The sequence below is a fragment of the Plecotus auritus genome (genome assembly GCF_963455305.1).
Source record: "Plecotus auritus genome assembly, chromosome: 6".
Lineage (NCBI taxonomy): Eukaryota > Metazoa > Chordata > Mammalia > Chiroptera > Vespertilionidae > Plecotus > Plecotus auritus.
Genome location: NC_137773.1, coordinates 82,553,843 through 82,570,574, shown reverse-complemented (window position 1 = coordinate 82,570,574; position 16,732 = coordinate 82,553,843). Strand labels below are relative to the sequence as shown.

The 16,732-nt window shown below is 53.2% G+C and overlaps 1 protein-coding gene across 3 annotated transcripts in view; it reads left to right on the top strand.

The window, feature by feature from the left end:
- The window catches only part of SBNO2 (strawberry notch homolog 2), a 70,861-nt gene that overhangs the window by 3,859 nt on the left and 50,270 nt on the right, over positions 1–16,732 (top strand). Inside the window, exon 2 of one of the 3 annotated variants that reach the window (XM_080674147.1) lies at positions 10,316–10,479. The exons of 1 other annotated variant lie outside the window; for it this stretch is intronic. The gene's annotated coding sequence lies outside the window, so the exon portion shown is untranslated. Of the gene's footprint in view, positions 1–10,315; positions 10,485–16,732 lie in introns of all 3 variants that reach the window. One more of the 3 variants, XM_080674146.1, reaches the window with a different exon arrangement.

The following is a 16,732-nucleotide window of genomic DNA, read 5'->3' as shown; positions in this document are numbered from 1 at the left end:
ACTACTTATTATTGATTTCAGAGAGGAAGGGAGAGGGAGAGAGAGAGAAACATCAATGATAAGAGAAACATCATTGATCAGCTGCCTCCTGCACACCCCCTACTGGAGAACGAGCAACAATCTAGGCATTTGCCCTGACCAGGAATCGAACCGTGACCTTCTGGTTTATGGGTCAATGCTTAACCACTGAGCAACACTGGCTGGGCAGAATGTCTTTCCTTTTATTTATTTATTATTTTTAAAATTTTATTTTTATTGATTTCAGAGAGGAAGGGAGAGGGATAGAAACATCGATGATGAGAGAGAATCATAGATTGGCAGCCTCCTGTATGCCCCCCACTGGGGATTGAGCCCGCAACCCGGGCATGTGCCCTAACCAGAATCGAATGATGACATCCTGGTTCATGGATTGATGCTCAACCACTGAGCCACCCTGGCTGGACTGTACTTCCTTCTGAAGGCTGACTAATATTCCACTGTATGGATGGACCATGTTTTGTTTGTCCGTTCATTTGTCCATGGACACACCTTTGGCTGTTGTGAATCGGGATGCTATGAATAGTCATGTACAGGTAGGTATCTGTTCAAGTCCATGCTTTCAGTTCTCTGAATTTGAAAGGAGTGGAGCTGTTGGATTATATGGTGATTCTATATTTAACATTTTTTTAAAATATATTTTTATTGATTTCAGGGAGGAAGGGAGAGGGAGGGAGAGAGATAGAAACATTATCGATGAGAGAGAATACATGCATCTGCAGCCTCCTGCATGCCCCCTAGTGGGGATTGAGCCTGTGACCCAGCCATGTGCCCTTGACTGGAATCGAACCCGGGGACCCTTTGGTCTGCAGGCCGACACCCTATCCACTGAGCCAAACCAGCCAGGGCTATATATTTAACATTTTAAGCAACCCGAATTTTCTGCCCAGGGTTACTCCCCATGCCTCCAATCCAGTCCAGATGGTTCTCATCCTAATGGCTAACTGTATACTCCGCATTGACTGACATCGTAGGGTACTCACTCCATTTGCTAACTCCATATAACCATGTGACCCCCACCTTAGCCAATCAGAGTTTTCCATTGCCTGGTCGCAACAATGGATTGAACAAGGACATGTGACCAAGGTTGAGCCAATCAAAACCTTCCCTTGAATTTTTGCTACCTCTTTTTGGGAAGAAGTTCTGACCTGCTGGGGCTGTTAAGCTGATGGAACTGCTGGCACCATCTTTGTCCCCACAAGAAGTGGGACTGTTGAGGTAAAAAGCCAAACAGAGGGTGACAGAACCAAGAGAATGGAGAGATGGATGAATCTTCATGCACTGTTTGAAGGTCCTGGATCCAGTCAAGCCTGAAATTAGCTGGCCAGTGTGTCTCAGCCAGGGGTGATTCTACCCCCCAGGGAACACTGGGCGATGTCTGGGGACATTTGTGGTTGTCATAACTGGGGGTTCTCCTGGCATTGAGTGGGTGTGGGCTAGGGGTGCTGCTCAACACAAAGAAAAATCTGATCCCGCCCAGCTAGTGTGGCTCAGTGGTTGAGCATTAACCCATAAGCCAAGAGGTCTCTGGTTCAATTCCTAGTCAGGGCACATGCCCAGGTTGCAGGCTTAATCCCCAGCAGGGCGAGTGTAGACAGCAGCCAACTGATGTTTCTCTCATCAATGTTTCTATCCCTTTATCCCTCTCACTTCCTCTCTCTCTAAAATAAATAAAAACGTATTAAAAAAAAGAAAAAGAAACATCTGATCACAAATGTCACCCACGCTGAGGGAAAACCCCTGATTTACATCTATCCCTGGACCTTTCAGTTCCATGAGCAAAAAATTCCCATTAAAGGAAAAAAACAACAATACAGTTTCAGTTTCTGTGCGATGAAACAAAAGATTCTAACCAATTTGGGAGGTAAGACACATGCAGGGGTTTGGGAGATGGAAGGTGCAGATGGCTGGCCTGGGGCTTCACCTCCATAAGCAGAGCATCCTACTTGGGATTAATAACCAGGTGGAAGGACATGGGTCAGGCCTATACTTTGATTATTTTTTAACACAGGCTTAGTTTTAGATTTATAGAAAAGTTGCAAAAAATATGCAGAAATGCCTGGTACCTACTTTGCTCTGTTACCATCTCATGTTAGTGTGGGACATCTGTCATTTATACATTATACTAGAGGCCCGGTGCATAAAATTCATGCACGGGGGTGTGTGTCCCTCAGCCCAGCCTGCACCCTCTCCAATCTGAGATCCCTCTCACAATCCAGGACTGCTGGTTCCCAACTGCTCGCCTGCCTGCCAGCCTGATCACCCCCTAACCACTCCCCTGCCAGCCTGATTGATGCCTAACTGCTCCCCTGCCAGCCTGTTTGCCCCTAACTGCCTTCCCCTGCAGTCCTGGTCACCCCTAACTGCTCTCCCCTGCAGGCCTGGTCACCCCTAACTGCCCTCCCCTGCAGGCCTGGTCATCCCTAACTGCCCTCCCCTGCAGGCCTGGTACCCCCCAACTGCTCTCCCCTGCAGGCCTGAGTCCCCCGCAACTGCCCTTCCCTGCAGACCCAGTCACCCCCAACTTCCCTTCTCTGCTGGCCTGGTCACCCCTAACTGCCCTCCCCTGCAGGCTTGATCGCCCACAACTGCCGTCCCTTGCAGGCCTGGTTCCTCCCAACTGCCCTTCCCTGCTGGCCATCTTGTGGTGGCCATCTTGTGTCCACATGGGGGCAGGATCTTTGACCACATGGGGGCAGCCACCTTGTGTGTTGGAGTGGTGGTCAGTTTGCATATTACTCTTTTATTAGATAGGATAGAGGCCTGGTGCATGGGTGGGGGCCAGCTGGTTTGCCCTGGAGGGTGTCCCGGATCAGGGTGGGGGTTCCCTTGGGGCGTGGGGTGGCCTGGGCGAGGGGCCTGTGGTGGTTTGCAGGCTGGCCACGTCCCCTGGCGACCCAAGCAGAGGCCCTGGTATCTGGGGTTTATTTATCTTCTACAACTGAAACTTTGTAGCCTGGAGTGGAGCCAAGCCTTCTGCTTGTTCCGAGGTGGTAGCCATTTTTGGGGGGATTTATGTATCTTCTATAATTGAAACTTTGTAGCCTTAAGTGGAGGCCTGGGCCGGCCAGGGTGTGTGGAAAGCTTGGCTTCCTCCATTGCCAGGGGCAACCCTAGCCTCCTGCTCTTTCCAGCTCCCTGGCTGCAACCATTTCTGTTTGGGTTTATGTATCTTCTATCATTGAAACTTTGTAGCCTTGAGTGGAGGCCTAGGCTGGCAAGGGCAGGTGGAAAGCTTGGCTTCCTCCATTGCTGGGGAAACCCAAGCCTCCCTCCTCTCTGTGGCCATAGCCATCTTGGTTGAGCTTATTTGCATATTTGCTCTTGATTGGCTTGTGGGCGTGGCTTGTTGGTGTAGCAGAGTGATGGTTAATTTGCATATTACTCTTTTATTAGATAGGGTTATTATTACCTAAAGTCCTCAGTTTATTTGTGTGTGTGTGTGTTAAATATATTTTTATTGATTTCAGAGAGGAAGGGAGAGGGAGAGAGAGATAGAAACATCAATGATGAGAGAGAACCATTGCTCTGCTGCCTCATACAAGCCCCCTACTGGGGATCAAGCCCCCAACCTGGGCATGTGCCCTGACCGGGACCTCCTGGTTCATAGGTCGATGCTGAACCACTGAGCCATGCTGGCCAGGCTGTTTTTTCAAATTTCTTTAGTTTTCCCTTAATGTCCCATTTCTGACCCAGAACCCACCTGACATTTAGTTGTCATATTGCCTTAGGCCTCTCTGGGGTGCGATGGTTCCTCAGACTTTCCTTGTTTTTGATGATCTGGACAGACTTGAGGACTGGTTGGGTAGTTTATAGAGTTTTTCTTGATTGGGGTTTGCCTGGTGTTTGTCTCAGGGTTAGTTAGACAAAGTGATGGGTTTTGAGGGCAAGACCCCTTTCTCATTCCATCAGATCAAGGGTCCCTACTGTCCACACAGCTGATCACAATCAATGGCCACGGAACCTCTCTGGTGTGGGGCCTGTTGATCAGAACCAGAACCCTAACCTGAACATTAGCAGGTCTGCAGCATTAGTATTAGATGTCAGGAGAACCTGGCTGTGACATTTATCACTCCTTAATGGCCAGGGTTGATTACCTTATTTTTTTATTTTGGTGAAATTCATATACAATTAACCATTTTAAAGTGTACAGTTCAGTGGCATTTAGTACATTCACAATGTTGTGCAGCCACCACCTCCCTCTAGTTCCAGAACATTCCACCACCCCAAAAAGAAGCCCCTTCCCAATCAGCAGTCATTCCCTTTCCCCTCCCCCAGGCCCTGACGACCACTAACCTGTGTCTTTATGGATGTGCTTGTTCTGGACATTCCACATAAATGGAATCGCACACCGTGTGGCCTTTTGTATCTGGCTTCTCTCACTGAGCACCCTGTGTTCAAGGTCCATCACATTGTAGTAAGTGTCAGTGCTTCACTACTTTTCATGGTCAAGTAATATTCCGTTATATGGTAGGCACATTGTGTTTTTCTGTTCATCTGCTGAGGTGCATTTGGGTTGTTTGTACTTCTTGACTGTTATGAGTACTGTTGCTATGAATTTGTCTCTTTAAACATTTTACCATGAAGTCCTCACCACATCCCAAATCTCGCTCCAAACACTTAACACATACTGGTCCTCACCAAATTCTCACGAAAACCCTCCAAGAGAGCCCAGCCGGTATGGTATAGTGGTTGATCATCGACCTATGACCCAGGAGGTCATGATTTGATTCCCAGTCAGGGCACATGCCTGGGTAGTGGGCTCAATCCCTAGGGCGGTGCATGCAGGAGGCAGCTGATCAATGATTCTCTCTCATTGTTATTTCTATCTCTTCCTTTCCTTTCCTCTCTGAAATCAATAAAACATATACATATATATTTTAAAAACCCTCCAAGAGAATTACTATGATTGTCCTCATTTTATAGATGGGAAAACTGAGGCACAGAGAGGTTAAGTAACTTGCTGGGGGTCACACAGCTACTGGGTGGCAGAGCTGGATTTTGAACCCTCCAAGTCTTAACCCTGGTTATTCTGCTGCTGAAGCTCCACTCTGCAGACCATACTTGCAGCCCTGGGGGCACAGAGATGACCAACAGGGGAGGAAAAGCATTGTAAACCAGCTCCAATACTCATCCCCAATATCTCCCCTGTTGGAACCCAGATTCTGGCCTTTGCTCTGCAGATTGTGATGGGGACGCCCTAACTGGGACTGGGGAGTCTGGCTTCTTTCACGCCACGGGGACCTGATGTGAGTCACCCAGCCTGATGCCCTGGAATTTCCCGTGGGGCGGGGCAGATCCAAGGTGAAGGTTCAGGAAGTCCCAGTTCAGGTGACGTCAGTGCTCAGGGAGAAAGGGTTGGGGTGAGGTAAAGCCTGGGGGAACAGGGAGGCTCCATTCACCTTCTCAGATCCTCACCTGGTACTCATGTTACAGGGACTGGCCAACATATCAATGGAAGGACCAGGAAGGACCAACATATCAATGTCCTGTCCTGCAGGGCTGTTGCACTCCCTTGTGGGCCAGGAACATCATGGGGTAGGCTCTGTTCTCCATTGTGTCTCTGGGGCTTAGCCCCAAAAGGCACCCAGTAAATGATTCTCAGATGGATGTGTGGCTTCCCCTACCTTTTGACCCACCTCCTCCTGTGATCACCTGAACCCCTCCTCCCGCCCCCCCCCCCCCACATCCTAGCTCTATCTCCCCTGGTGCTCTAAATCCCCCCATAACTCCCATTGTTCAGGTACAAAGCCAAGCCAATTCCCTCTCTGGAGTGGGGTTGGGGGTGAGGGGTCATCCTGAGGGTCCTCTCTCCTCCCCCCTCTCTACTCTTCAGCTCCAGCCTGGTTCACAATGGGACCTTGATAGAAAGAAATCCAAAGTCTGACCGCTTCTCTTGGCTTCAGGCAGCAGGTCAACTTCCATGGCCTCAGTCTTGCCACCAGATGAGCTTCAGAGATGTGGCCCCTCAGTCCTATCCAGTCCAGCCATGTGGGCTGATCCAGTGACCTCCAACCCCATCCTGACCATACCACTCCATTGCTCCATAACCTTCCATGGCTCCCTACTGCCCTAAGGATAAAGGCCTCCTAGTTCTCTGGGGGCCCCCATGATCCCACCACTTCCTTCCCAGCCTTAATGCCCTGCTCCCTGATGCATTTCCCCCTGAGGGCCTTTACCGGTACTGTGCCCTGTTCTTAACAGTCCCTCTCCTCTGGGCTTGACTGGTGGACTGCTGATCTTTCTTCTCTCCCACCTGCTCCCCACCCTCAGGGCCCAGCCCTGACCCAGCCTGGGGGGGTGCTCTGTCAGGTGTCACATTTACCCTCCTGCAGCCTGAGTGTCCCAGCCTCAGGCAGAGGCAGTAAGGCCTGTCTGAGGTGGGTCTCAAACCCAAACCCGTTGGACGGGTTAGCTGTTCCCTGAAGTTGCCCTGGCTCAGAGGCAGCCTTGGCCGGGCCTGGCAGGATCCTGCTAGGGGCTCAGGCCAGGCCAGAATGGTGCCAAGGGAGCTGCAACCTGCCAGCCAGAGCCACCTGAAGACCCCTTGGGGCAGGTGGCAGGTGGGCCAGGATACAGGGACAGTGTAGTGGCTGAAACAGGTGGGGCAGGCTTGGTTTGGAGAGGGGAGGGTGACTAGCCAAAGACCGAGATAGAGGTTTGAACAAATTGACAAACAGAGATGGTGAGAAAGAAAGAGGTGGCGAGGGAAAAAAGGAAAGTGACTGGGAAAGTGAGGTCAGGGGACATAGAATAGCTTGTGTGACCTGGGCAGGCCCTGCAGCTCTTGCCTCAGTCTTCTGCACCATGCGAGGGTGTGATTAAGGCTAGAGAAGAAGAAAAAAGAGGGGCATGGGAGAAGAGACTGGAAAGAAGGGGAGAAGAAGAAGGACTGGGAAGAGGGGGGCAGGAATGGAGCCACTGGCCAGGGAAGGGGGTGGTAGTGAGGGGAAGTGGGTGTGGAAAGGAGAAGTGGTGAGGGAACCAGGCCTGGGAGCGGCTGGGAGGGAGGTGCTCTGGCTGCTCAGGAAGGCTTGGGGCTTTCCAGAATGTGGAGAAACAGGAAGTGGCTTTGTCCCCTCCCCCACTTAGGCCAGGCCCACCTGCCCTGCCTCACCTGCCCAGGTCTGAGAGTCTCGCCTCCCTAGATGGGTCCTCAGTTTGCCTCTGTCTCCTTGACTGCAAAATGGGCATAGCCCCAGAGTGTTCCCCAGAAGAGAAACTGAGGCTGGGAGTGAGAGGAGCTCCAGGGTGACACTTCTCAGAAGGGAAACTGAGGCTGGGGGTTTAATCGGTGGCACCTCCAAGATGGGAAAACTGAGGCCAGCCCAAGAATTTCGTGGGTTCACAGGGAAGCCCCAGGGGACTTGACCTTCGGGTCTGTCTTAACTTTTCTGCTGTTGGAAGTAATTAAAACAGCTGACCTGCACTGCAAGCTCACTGCACATCCTCTCCTGTCTGTGTGTTGTGTCTTCTATGTCCCTTTAGCAGGGGTGACACTGAGGCTCAGAGAGAGGCAGCTGCTCCCCAAGCCTCCCCTGTCCTGGCTCTGGGACCCCATTTCTGTCTGTGATCTCCCCACCTTGGGTCTCCCAATTTCACCAATAAAAATACAGCACTCCTGGGTAGATGTGAATTTTAGATACACGAAGGCTACTACTTCTTTAATGTAAGTATGTTCCAAACATTGCCTGGGACATGCTTACACTAAAGAAGTATTCTTTGTGTACCTGCAATTCAAATGTAACTGGGCATCTTGTGTTTTATCTGGCAACCCTACTTCCACGAGCCTGGTCACAGTATCTAGGGGCACCTCTGGCCTTGTGTGAGCACTGTCTCCCCTGCTGATGGAGCCCTGGGCACATGTGATCCATGAATGTTCACTTAGGTGACCCTGTGGTCCAGAGGCCTCACATGCAGACACCCTAATGGCTAAATACTAGGCACTGCTCACTTAGCTGTTTAAACAACTTAAAGGGCAACTACTATTATCATCATCGTCCCCACTTTACCGGTAGGGAAACAGAAGCAGAGAGAGATTAAGTAACTTTCTAGGGCCACATAGCATGAAAACACAGCTGCACCGGGGCTGGGGCTAGAGCTCCAGAACTGTGTCCCTTCTGCTCTCCCAGGCTGTCTCATGCGATTCCCTGGAAATCCCCGAATCTGACTAATTCCCCAGACATCCCCAGACTTGGAAGATTCCTCCATGCTGAGATGGCTGGACCCACCCTGGCTTGGGCAAATTGCCCCCACTTCAGGCGAAATTACCCGTAAAGACCTCATGGTTTCCCAAGGTGGACGTGGCAGAGTTCAAGTGCACGCCTGCCTGCCACTCCTGGTGACCTCAGTTCTGCACTCCAGTTTCCCCACTAGCAATATGTAGGTAACACCAGTCCCTGCCTCTGAGGGACTTGAATTTCACCCAGGCCCTGCACTCAGGGGTCAGGAGCCTTGGTTCAATTTAATCTCTGCTGCCACCACCTTAAAATTCTGAACGCTTTTTGAACAAGGGGCCTCACATTGTCATTCTTCATTGGTCCCTGAAAATTGTGTGGTTGGTATTGTGTAGGAGGAACTGGGAAAATGCAACTGGGCACCCTCTGTCCCCCAAATCAGCTTGTTCACCCTTTTGAATCTTCAGTGTCTGTTGCTCAATTGGATTTATTTTTATTAGTTCTGAAAAATAGTTCCAAAGTCAGGTTAGAACCCAGATTGCCAAAGCAATACTCACTCTGGATAAATCACTTCTATCTGGGTCTCAGTTTCCCCATCTGCTCTCTTGTGCTTGTGGGCTTGGACACAGGAGGTCTTTGGCCTGAATTTTGTAAGGCAAACAGGTTTTTTTTTTTGTTTGTTTTGTTTTAAATATATTTTATTGATATTTCACAGAGAGGAAGGGAGAGGGATAGAGCTAGAAACATCGATGAGAGAGAGACATCGATCAGCTGCCTCCTGCACACCCCCCACTGGGGATGTGCCCGCAACCAAGGTACATGCCCTTGACCGGAATCGAACCCGGGATCCTTCAGTCCACAGGCCGACGCTCTATCCACTGAGCCAAACCGGTTTTGGCAAGGCAAACAGGTTTTAAACATACTCTTCTCCCTTACCAGACCAGTCATTTGAAGAGCTTTTATACTTTGCCTGGACTACCCTTCCTATTCTTATGTGTCTAACAAACTCCTACTTAAACTTCAAAGCCCTAGCACCAATATTCCCTCCTCCCTGCAGGACTCCATGATGCCTTAGGCAGAGACATCACACTTCCCTGGGCCCAAGGCCTTATCTTGCAGATGAGAGTGTCTGGCTCTGTCTCCCCTAGACTGGGGGCTTTCTGAGGCCAGGGCTGAGAACTGAGTTCTCTCTGGGGCCCCAGCTTTGCTCAGCTCAAGGCCAGGCACAAAGTAGCATCCATTAGAGTTCACTGAATGAATAAACAAATATATGAAGAGGTGACCTGTAATTTCAGGGGGTTGGAATGGGTTCAAGAGGCACTGGCTGGTGGTAAGGTGGGTCCTGGGAAAGAGTTGTAGCACCTTCATTGCTGATAACCTAACTGGGGAGGGAGTTGTGCCTCCTGCACTGGATATGACTGAACCAGCCAGCCCACCCCAGTGAGTCCAGTGGGCTCAAGTCACAGGAAAACTGCTTTCTGTGCCAAAGTCTGGCCCCATCCTCTTCTTGGCAGTGCCCCGAATCTCATGTGTCAGGCCCCTGGAAGCCCTAACGGGGTTCTGAGTTGCTGGGAAGCTCTGGTGGGAGCTTCTCAGAACCCTCTGGCCCTGCACTCTGCGATAGAGGATTCTGCTCTCTCTCTGGGGACCCCTGAGACTTACCAGACACCCCCTCCCCCCAACACAGATACCCAAGTTACAGGCTCCGTGTTGGGGGTGGGGGGGCAGGGTCCTAGAACTATTCGGATGGGGAAACAGATTGAGCCAACTACTATTGTTGGGGAGGCAATCAAGGGAGGGAGCATGACTGGGTGGTCAGGGGCCATTTCAGATAGTTGCAAGGAAGACTCTGAGGAGGGGGCTTTCGAGTTAAGATCTGGGTTGTACAAGAACCCCAGTGGCTTAAGGTCAGGGGTGAGTGCACGAGAGGAGGGCACAGTCCGCACAAATGGCCTGGAAGTCGGAGTGGTTGGTTCTATACCCATGTTACAGAGGAGGAAACCGAGATTCGCAAGGGTAAGCTACGTGCCAGGGTCTCAACAGTAGGTGGCGGGGTCGGAATTCAAATTTAGAGCCTATAGAGAGTTCCAACCTCTCAACAGGCTCAGGATCCACGGGCCGCACCACGCCCGCGCCCCGCCCACCATAGGTCCCACCCCGCGGCATGACCGGAAGTGCGCGGGTCCCCAAGATGGCGCCCGGAACCAGGAAGTGAGCGCGGCCGCGGCGAAGCTCAGAATCGGAGGCGGCCGGACCCGGCTATGAGGTGAGGTGAGTCCAGCCCGACCCCCGGCCCTACCCCGCCGCCCCTCCTTGGCCCGAGTCTCGCTCTCCGGCCCGCGTTGGCCCGGGCTTCCTGCGCCGGGGTTTCCGGGATTCCGGGAGTCGCGGGCGGGGGGAGCGCGGCGGCTTGTCCCCGCCCTTTCCCGCGACCCCCGACCCTGCGCTGCTCTATGACCCCAGTCCGACGCGCCTGAGCGGCGAGCGCCTGCCCAGTATAGCGGTGATTCCCTGATCCCTTCCTTCTTGGTGACCCCCTATCCCGTGCTTTTTGCTGACCCCGAACTTTAATTCTTTGGTGACTCCTAAGTCCATACATCTCGGTGACATCCCAGAACCTTGTGATCCTCACTTCCTAATCTCTCCTCCGCGATTCCCTGACCTCTCCCTTCGTGTGATCCTCAACCTCCGTGACCCCAGCCCCTCCCTTTCTGTGAGGCTCCGATTTCTCCCATCTTGGTGACTCCTGACCCCAGACTCCTTGGAGTTTCCCTGGACCCCTCCAGCGCTCCAAGAAGGGCAGACACCCTCAGCTTTGGGATAGGGCCTTGCTTGTATCAGCTGACCTGGCAGAGCATGTTGTGGTGGGAGTGTCACCAGAGTTAGTAATGAAACCCGGCAGACAAGGACAGGCCAGGGGGTGGGGTGGGGGATGCAAAGATGGCCCCCACCCCACAGGTGAGCGGAGGAGCTGCCTGTGTGGGTGGATGGGGAAGGCAAGGCTGCCAGGCAGGTCCTGCCCACCAGAGCTTCCCAGCAACTCAGAACCCCAGAGTAGGAGGCTGATAGGGCCTGGAGGGACTGGGCGTGGACAGCCAGCCAGGCAGGAGCCAGGGAGGCGGTGGGGTGTCTCCCTGCATAACATTATTAAGATTCTACAAAGGGAAAAATAATTGAGTAAAAGGTGTGTCTAGGGCGAACCCGGCTTCTGCTTCCCTGAATTTGCCTTGGACCCACCTGCCGGGATGTCCTTTCTACCTGTCCATTCGCCTCCCAGGCTGGGTATAGTGCCATCTATTTGCACTGAGGACAGGAGAGTGCCTGGTTGGAAGCTGACGGTGATGAAGTTTGCTGGCAGTTTGGGGGTGGTGGTGTTTCAGGGTGTAACAAGGGAGCTGGTGTTGGACTGAGTTTAGCTGGGAATCTGCTTATCTGCTGCAGGGCATGGTGAGTCTGTCTCAGTAGACCCTTCAGAAAGATTCAAGGCAAATGGGGCTGGGACCTGAGGGCTGTGGGGCCAGGCACCACAGACCCTGGAGGGAAGAAAGGCTTGCTGTCACGCATTGAAATCCCAGAGGCGGATTGGAGGCTGGCCTCAGTCAGTAGATGTGAGGCTGGCCCTTTCTCCAGGCCAGGCAGTACCCTGCAGTGGCTTTTCCCTGCTTGGGGGCAACGTGCCCTTTAGGACCCTGTGAGCAGAGGAGTGGCGCTTTCTTTGAGGCTGAGATCTGGGACCCCATTGGTCAGCCAATTTGTGTCCTTTCTTCCAAGCACCCTGGATTTTCCCAGGGGAGGCCCCAGAAGTGAGTGGTGGTTGCTGTCTGTTTGGGGCCACTGGCTTCGTAGTGCCATTTGCCCTGAGTCCTTGTGAAGAACACTGAAATCTGGGCTGATGGGTGGGTGAGACCAGGGAAGGGCAGGATGGGGAGGGGGGCCCAGGGCTCTCTATGGTGGGGGAGACACATGCAGGTGCCCATCAGACTCTGAGGAGCCCTGTGAGTGCTGTCCACAGGGGAAAACCACTGCTGGTACCTGGAGGAAGATGCTCTGGAATTTCAGAAGACATGAGGTGCTTTGGTTTAACTGAGTGTCTTAGCAGACATCTGCTCACACCTGTCTGGAGTGAGGACCCGCCCAGAATGTGTATGTGTGTGTGTGTGGGGGGAGACATCTATGTTCTTACAGAGGGGTGGGAAGTCCTGGAGTCAGACAAGGGTCTGGGTTTCCAGGGAAGGCCATTGGTTTTCACGTTGGGGCTGGCAAAGCAGGCTGCAGGTGGGCAGCCCAGGATTAGTGCTCTCCAGGCTGTGTGATCTTGGGCCAGTCACTGCCCCCACCTGGGCAAAACCACAGCCAGGCTCCTGCAGCTCATAACCCTGTCCCACCCCAGGGGTTTGACCAATCTGGGCAGGCCAGCTCTGTTTTATTAGTCTCAGATGCCCCTCCAACCAGGGCTGGCTAGAACTGCTGACCCAGCTAAGACTCTGGCCGCATGAGCGAGCTTGGTTGGGAATAAAGAGGCAACTGTGTCCAGGTCCCCAGAGGCGGCCACCCCCCAGGATGGCCTCTGCCTTTACTGCCAGCATGGGGGGGTGCGGTTAACGTAATCTCAAGAGTGTAAACACAGCATGCGGCTGACATGGTTGAGTTAGGACAGCAGCTTCCCATGGCGCCAATACAGTCCAAGGGTCTGAATGTGTATGTAAGTGCAGGTTTCATATGAAAATGTGTGCCACACTGTGCATGTTGTATGTGGGCATGTGTATGTTTTGTGCTGAGTACATGCATGTTTGTGTCCATGTCTGTTGTATGCATGTAGCATGAGTGGGCTCTCGTGTGTATGAGTGTGCAGGTTTGGGTGTGCATGTGGGTTGCATGTGCACACTTGAGATTGAACGCAAGCACGTGTCATACATGAGTGTGCACATATGTATGCGTTTGTGTGTGTATGTGTGCGGTTTGTTGTGGACATGTTTGGCGCATCTCCACCACTTTTTCCCCAGCATAGGGCAGCGTGGTCAGACTGCAGGGAGGCTGGGCATAGAAGGCTGCTGGGTGTAGCCAGAGAGTGCGGTCACCCAGACCCAGTATAGGCCTGGCCTGGATACTACTCACCCAGCTTTGGCCTCAAGTGCTAGTGTCCCTGAGTGCCTGTCAAGTGTAGGTCACTTCTCCCCTGAGTGGAACCCCCAGTCCTTGTCCTTTGGAACTACCCTCTCCCTTCTCCTGCCACTGGCAGGTCAGTCCCACATGAGTGGCCTGAGCAGGGCTAAGACAGAAAGCAAATGCCGATGGTGACAACTGCCCTGAGGTCTCCTGCGTCTCTCACTGGGAGGTTTGGCTGCCCTGACAGCAGGCGGGTGACTCAACTGAGGGCCTGAACTGTGGTTTCTGATGCTGGGGCTCCATCACCTGCTGCCCTGGGCTTGACGGGGTGGCAGAGACAAGACCTGTTGTTTGTATTCTAAAACGTAGATGAACCTTCAAAATTATGTTCATTGATAAGCCAGACACAAAAGGCCACACAGTGTGTGATCCGTTTATGTAAAATGTTGAGAACAGGAAAATCCACAGACTTAGGAAGTGAGCTTGTGGTATTCAGGGACTGGAAAGGGGATGGAGGTGACTGTTGATGGGGATGGGGCTTCTTTTAGGGTGATGGAATGTTCTGGAACTACATAGTGATACTGGTTGCACAACCTGTGAATGTACTAGAAACCACTGAGATGTGCATTATAACGGATGAAGTATGTGGCATGTGAATTGTGTCTCTACAAAACAAAGTGTTAAAAAAGGAAAAGAAAGAAAGCCCGGTCTGTCCTTTCCCCTCCTATGCCCACATGCTGTGGCCTGGGGGTGGGTGCATGTATACATGAGTGGGCTGAGCATGCCTTCCGCTGCCAGCTCATACATGGGTACTAGATGGTTTGCCCCACACGGGGATGGCAGAGGAGGTGCTATCTGTTTTATGGAAGGTGAACGCGGCTCCCCAGGGGCCCCTCACTAAGCCCCTACTCTATCCCGAACCAGTGCATCCTGCAAGAGGTGGTCCTAGGGCAGTGGTCGGCAAGCTCATTAGCCAACAGAGCCAAATATCAACAGTACAACGACTGAAATTGCTTTTGAAAGCCAAATTTTTTAAACTTAAACTTCTTCTAACGCCACTTCTTCAAAATAGACTCACCCAGGCCGTGGTATTTTGTGGAAGAGCCACACTCAAGGGGCCAAAGAGCCCCATGTGGCTCGCGAGCCGCAGTATGCCGACCACGGTCCTAGGGGATCTGGATTCCTGGTACAGGGGCGTCGGGTGGGATGCGAGTGGGTGGGGGTGGGGGGCCCAGAGAGCAGCTCCTCCCTGAAGGCTACTCAGTGGGAGGTGGTGGGTTGAGGGCTGGCACTTCTGTGGGCCTCCTGTAGGTTTCCCTGATTTGCTGGCTGGAACCCCCCCTGCCCACCGCCCCCCCACCCGCCACTGAGGCCAGGTGACAGCAGGAAGGAGAATGGTCCCAGAGTGTCAATGCTGAGCGCCCCTCCCTCCCCAAGTCGCCCATTTACATGTAACTCTTCCTGGGTCAGTTGCTGGGGGAGAGGGTCCCTTCCTCTGCTACACACAGGGCCGAAGGAGTGTCCATAGTGTCGATGGCAGGGACACAGCCCAGGGAAGCCAGCGAGGTTGTAAAGGAAAGGTTCGCTCATGGTCTCTGATGTTCTGACACGTCCTCTGAGCATGTCACCTGCAGCAGGAAACCTTTCCAGGCTGTGCTCTAGGCACAGAGTTCCCTTAACTTCCAGAACATGCTCGGGGCTAACCTCTAGCCACATTGTGTCTTTCTCAGTGGGCATGTAGAGCAGACCCCCAGTTTCCCCTCAGATTGGCCTCAGTCCTCCTAGGATAAATACCAAGTGAAACTGAAAGAGGCCTCAATCCTTTTGCTCCAAGGTCTTGGAAGCAATGTGTCCACGCCCACCAGGAAAGCTGTCCCCCATTTCCTGGGAGTCCACCCTGAGGGTGAAAGGTCGCTGACACAGGAAGCTTCCATGGTGGGAAGGAGGAGGGGTCCGACTGGGGTCCTAGCGGGCAGTAAACTTTTATGGCCCTGACTCATCTGCAGCAGAGATGGCCCACAGGCATGGGAGTGTCTGCTGTCACTGCAGCCCAGGGCTCTGAGTGTGGCCACAGTGAGAAGGCATCTTCCTCCCCGCATGAGGTAAACCGAGAAAAGGCTCACTCCCGGGCACTGGGCCAGCACAGGCTTCGGTGGGGAAGTTGCGCTCAGGCTCCCTCATGCCCTTGGCTCCTCCTGTGGCCAAGTCTGTGTGGCCAGAGCTCAGTAGGGCTGCTCCAGGGTCTGGGATGGTCTTGATGTTTTGGGAGGTGCCCTGGAGGCTGTGAAGTGGGGGTGTAGGGCCCCTTCCTGCCCCCACCCGGTCCAGAGTGGGTGCTGGTGACACAGGGTGTGGGAGCCTCTCCTGGTGTCCCAGCGTATATGTGAGCTGGCTGGGGGGGGGGGGGCGGCGGGGGGGGGGCGCGGAGCGGGGAAGGATGTTCATTAGATTCTGGCCCTCCAGGAATTCGACTGACTAATTTTTGGGGACTCAGGGTGAATGAGACCCCAAGTAGATATGGGGGCTGTAAGGGACAGCCCTGGAGGAGTACTGGGTAGTAACAGAGGGTCTGGGAAGCTCCACTGTCAGCACCGTGGGAACTTGGAGGAAGGTGCCCCACAGGGAGGGTTGGGCATGATGGCTGGACTTCCAGTTTTGAGAAATCAGGGGCTGCCACCTCCAAATCCAGACTTGTCGCTTCTCTTGAAAAACCAGCCCTTCTGGAAGCCTGGACCACATTCCTGTGCCAGCCAGCCCCCCACTGCCCGGCCCCTCCAAGGGCCCTGGGGAGGCTTCCGGGAGAAGGGGCCACGTGGGCTTTGCATCTATGGGGAGCAAGACCTTCATCCCCAGAGCTTGTCACTGTGTGTGTTTGTGTGTGGGAGGAGTGCTTGCTGCCTGCTGGTCTACTCTTGAGCTGTGTCCTATCTCAGTAACACCCCACAGCTGTCCCCATCCTGGTCCTGGGATCTGTGGATATGTCACCTCATGTGGCAGAGGGGATTTGCAGATGGAATTAAGTTGAAGATCCTGAGATGGGGGTGATTGTGGATTCCCGGGAGGCCCAGTGTCATCACAGGGTCCTCATAAGCGGAGAACTTTCTCCACTGGAGGCTGAAGAGAAGTGAGGGACTTGAAGCTTGAGGGGACATGAGTGCTGCTGCTGGCTGTGAAAATGGGGGCAGAACGTCGACGGGGGGGCGGGGAGGGGGTGCATGGGCAGGCGGCCTTCCAAAGCCAAGACCTAGCCCTGTTGGCAGCTCAGAAACAGCTTTTCCCCAGAGGGTGCAGCATAGAGCCTGGCCTGGGAGCCCCAGGGCTGAGGTGGCAGTCTGGCCTGGATTTTCAGCCCACAGAACCGTGGGAGGGCCCACTAAGCCATTTTAAGCTGCCAAGTTTGTGGTCACTCATCA